The 5000-nt window shown below is 35.0% G+C and overlaps 1 long non-coding RNA gene across 1 annotated transcript in view; it reads right to left on the reverse strand.

Moving 5' to 3' along the window:
- Positions 1-1815: 1815 nt before the first annotated feature.
- The window catches only part of LOC137998834 (uncharacterized), a 3596-nt gene continuing 411 nt past the window's right edge, over positions 1816-5000 (reverse strand). The window contains exons 2-3 of the long non-coding RNA XR_011122829.1: positions 3899-4089; positions 1816-3163 (exon numbers count right to left, since the gene is read on the reverse strand). This is a non-coding gene — a long non-coding RNA (uncharacterized lncRNA). The remainder of the gene's footprint in view (positions 3164-3898; positions 4090-5000) is intronic.

A 5000-nucleotide genomic window follows, 5' to 3' on the forward strand; every position in this document is an offset into this window, starting at 1 on the left:
CGCTTGCGAAGGATTCGCTCTTTCAGGTAGATAATGATTGTAAGGGCATTCATGGTCACTATAGCAACAGCTACGATGTTAAGTACTGTCAGCCAGATAATGCACTCTGATGAAGAGAAGGGCTCTAAAGTTGGAGTAACTGTTCCGTTTTGGTCATTGGTCATCTACGTGAAGAAAGAAAACGACAATTAGAACATTAGGATAGTTTGTCATTGGCTAAGAGAAATGCAGTTTTTGGGTAACGGTCATTCAGTAAAAAAAACACTGAAGGTAACAAACCAAGCATTATGATTGGCTAATGATCACAGATGAAGGTAACAAACCAAGCATTATGATTTTCTAATGATCACAGATATCCAATCAAATGTAAATCTTCTGCTTAATTATTATAAGTTTCCTTTTAATATTCTCCCTGTTTATTATCAATAAGAAGCCACAATCTTTTTTCCGTACAATTTGAAAAAAATAAATGTAAATTTACTCGGTGGAACGAGGAGAACATGAACCAAGCAAATTACGTAATAACACGGTGCGCAGCGTTAAGGACGAACACGACGAATTAAAGCAATAGCGTGAAGGTTTATTGAACAGAAATGCTCAAAGTTCCTAGTGGTACAGCCTTGCAATTAAGACGACGGACCAAAGGTCGCAGAGTTGAGAGGTAGATCACAACGTCGTAAGGACGATGAAAGTCGGTTCGAACTGAAAGGCGATAAAAGCAAAACAGAAACTAATTTTAGCTAACTACCTATAAAGGTAACCAAAGGTATATAGAAGGCTAAGGTAAACGTTAATAATTTCAAATAGCACATCAATGAAATACAACAAGAAATGAGATCAAACGAGCTGATCAACAATCTATAGAATACGATGACAGAAACTTGACAATGATCACATCAGTGTAGATTGATCAATAAATCCATGCTGAGTACTAACGATTAAAAAACTGATTGAAAACTAGATACCAAAGCAAATATATTAATAGACTAAGGCAAGCAAAACTTAAACTTAAACCGAAACTAAATACTGGAAAAAACTAAAATCAAGAAAATAGTAAAACTTACTTTGGTTTGCACACCAATGCTAGTCTTGACTAAAAGCTCTATAGAGAACTTGACGATGAGCACGAGTGTAGATACAACTAAAATCCAGGTGGATGAAGGAGTTGACCGTACAAAGTCTACACTACACTGTTATTTTCAAGGAGTAGATTTAACTCCAAAAAGGTACAAAACCACTCCATTTTTGGAGTAAAATTCACTCCGGTATTGCTTACTCCACTTTTGGAGTAAAATTTACTCCTATATCTTTTACTCTTTTGTCGGGGTAAAATTTACTCCAGTATTGTTTACCCCTCCTGTGGTGTAAAATTCACTCCAATACAAGAGTAAATTTTATCCTTCTATTGGAGTGAATTGAACTCTTTAAATGGAGTTCAATTTACTCTCGACAGGGTGAGACAAAAAGGTACAAAACCACTCTTAAACTTTACTCCCCTTGTCAGAGTAATATTTACTCTTTCTACAGAACACATTCACCCTCACTAGATCTCCTGTACCTTCATTTATAGTCAGATTTCTCATAAAACCATAAAAACTTCATTTTTTGTAATATTATGTTAAGAAAACACCAGGTTTACAATGAAGCATCTAATACTGGTAATTTTAATCATAAGATTGTAAAGAATGCACATGATAAATACAATGTATACACTCGTGGTGGGCCGATGATCGATTATAATCGAAAGTTGATCGAAAAGTTCAAGCGACGCGACAATCGATTTTGCTTTTTTCATAATCGATTGTCGCCGAAAAATTAAAAATTTATTGGGGACAAATAAAAGTATTAAAATCAATAAAAATGTTCGCTTAATATCTTGTGTGAGTTGTCTTTTTTCATGGACTCCTAACTTCTAAGTCACAACAGCAGATATAATCTAAGATTGGCTGTGTTTACCTGGCGGTACCCTGTTCGCTGTGTTGTTGTCACTTCAAATACCTCACGCTTATTTGCAAGATGTAGCATGCTAAGCCGCTTTGTATTTCATAAACAACTGAACCAAAGTATAAATTACAAGCTCACTGTTTTGCGTTTGTAGTATCACTACCATCCAAAATAAGTTTTGAAATAGATCTCAAATGTATTTACAAATCACCAGAGGAAGATAATGTCACCTCTGATCCAAGATGAACAATTGTTCGTTTTGGCTTAAAAATGTTTGTTTCGCTCTCCCCAATTCCCAGTGTCCTCTCTCAGACATGCCTCGCTTACATGTTGCTGACGAGTCCAACATGGCGGCTAAAATGGACGAGTTGGAGATCTTTCGCTATCCTGGAAGCGCCAGGTCAAAAGTGTGGGAATATTTTGGTTTTCATCAAGTGAAGGAAGGGCCCACTTTGACTTCTATTTAGATGAAAAATATGTGGAATGCTTATTGGAAGATTTTTCCGATTATAATCGATGATCGATCGGTTGGGGCAATCTGATTATTTCTGATGATCGAATGTGAAATCTCAACCGATTCCCACCACTAGTATACACATACAAATACATCGCAAAAATCAAAGCTATCTTTATTCTAATTATTCAGGCAATAATAAAATGGCAATCAGCTGAATGTGTTCTTGCCTTAAACAAAGATAAATTGAGTGGTACGGTATGTGTTTGATTACATTTTGGCTGCAAAATCTAACTTCAATTACAAAAACTAAAGCATACAACATACTTGGATAAATGTGACTCAGTATAACAAAATGGGTTTTATGTACATGTAATACAAGTCAGTTCTTACAGAAAGAAGTCAAACGTAAAAAAATGGAACATGCCTTGGATAACTGATGCAAAAATTTTGCCATCGTTGAACTTTACCACTGTGTTCTTTTTTTCTCCAACAGAATTGTTTCCAAAAGGAAAAAACTAAGCTGATCATTTACATTAAGAAAAAAGTAAAAACTTTATGTTTCAAAAAGAAGAAAAAAAACCCTGAGATTAAGCTGATAATTAATTAAGTATGCTCCCAGCAAAACAATTACAGCAAATGAAAGTTCTAACAAAACCTTGCTTTCTTCCACAAGGTAAATGTCTCTGGTTCAATTAGTGTGCCAGAAGCAACAATCCCTGCAAATGTTGTTTTTAGAACCTCTCCATTGATTGACTCATCATCCTTGAAAGTAATTAAAGAGAATAATGATTACTATAACCCCTTCCAAAATTAAGATCATTCCACAATATTCTAACAAAATAGGAAGAGAGCACAAATCTAATACATCCGTAATCCTGAGAAACAAAAGACACCAGCCACCCATTTTGGTGTACCAAATAAATGGAACCACATGAAATACGGGTACTTGCATGAGATTATATCTGTAACAATTTTCTTGATTCATTGAGTAACATTACTCAGTTTACTATCAAATTAATTTTGTCATAATGATAACAGTACACATATAGTGGTGGAACCCATGGAACAAATCTTGAAAATATATTGCCAGATGCTTTCTTTGTCTTCAACACTGTTCCAAAAAAAAATATGCGTGATGAGGTATTTAGAGTTATCTCATATAACAGTATTTCAAATTTTAAACTGAAAGCAGATCTTGGGTGAGTGACAATGGATAAATAAAACTGCAGCATCATCTTCCACTAATCGCTAGGCATTATTAGTCTATACGTACACAGGGCTGTAACTCAGACAGTGCTTTATAATTATTTTATGGCAGTGACTGTCAAGAATTAGTTGTTAAAGTGAAATTTATGTGAGTTATTTGTAAACATATATATGCATCACTTGTTTAAAAGCAACAATCAGCTTCTAAGTCTTTCAGACTTTCAGCTGTTTGACTGCATTACAGCTTTTTTACAGAAACATGCCTCAAAGGAGTTTTTTCGTGGCACCAACCTTTTCTTTTATCTGGGGTTTCCTCCAACTCCTCTTCCATAGATGATACATGTAGTGGTATGTACTGTATGTTGCAAGAAGAAGGCATCTTCTTGGCTTGCCTCAGCACTTTCTGTAACCAACTCTCTGCCCAAACTTCCCAGCAATCTTTTAATGAACCAATTCCCAGCTGTACCCACCTCCAATTTGAACTGTAAATCAACAAATACATGTAAATATAGTGAAAAGTTTCAGTTTTCTTGGAAAAAATAATTCATAATCTCAGTCACATTCCAAAAAAAAATTATTACTGCTACTTACAGATAAAAGATGTCATAAGAATTTCATCCAGATAAGAACACTCAATATCACATGACTTGTCTCAAAAAAAAAATGCTGGTAATAATGAAGCTGATCATTTCTAAGGTGTATGACAACTGCAGACTGCCTACAAATAGCAATTTTAAAGACCCATTTTAAAATAAAACGTTTAGCTTTCAATAACTGTGAGTTACGGTTAGTTTGGGGTCTGAACTCTGCAAGTGTCAGACACTGTCACTTTTGTTATAATGTAAGTGTTTGAAAAGCAGACTCGTCAAACTTTGGCTTTCTTTTCTTTAAACGCCAATAATAATAACAATCTCATGCAGGCATTAACATACTATTTGCATTGAGTACAATAGTTTAAATGACAGCTGAAGCTTTCTGCTTTCTGTCATCATGTAATTTGCAGTGAGAGCACTCTAATACCAAATAATTTGCTTAACCATTTGATCTAAAGCTTCATTACTCTTGTGAAATACATGCCATTTTGTTAAAGCACTTAAGCCAAATTAAATATCGTTGTCTGACAAATTTGGGACTTGAAGGTGGATGTAAAAGGTTTGAATTCTACATAAGCTTACATTAAATTGACATTTTTGAAGACAATAAGCCCGATTCAGACGCCACACTTTTCATGAGCCGAACTTAATACATGAAAAGTTTCACGTTTGAATCAATTAAGAACGGCTATTTTAATTTGGAATGGCTCAGGCGTTCTTTTCGCCTGGCCTAGACGGGAATTCGGCTTTAGCGTGGCCGTGGATCGGCTTTGATTTCAGACGTCGAACGTTTCATGTGC

Source organism: Montipora foliosa, chromosome 4, assembly GCF_036669935.1.
Source record: "Montipora foliosa isolate CH-2021 chromosome 4, ASM3666993v2, whole genome shotgun sequence".
Taxonomy (NCBI): Eukaryota; Metazoa; Cnidaria; class Anthozoa; order Scleractinia; family Acroporidae; genus Montipora; species Montipora foliosa.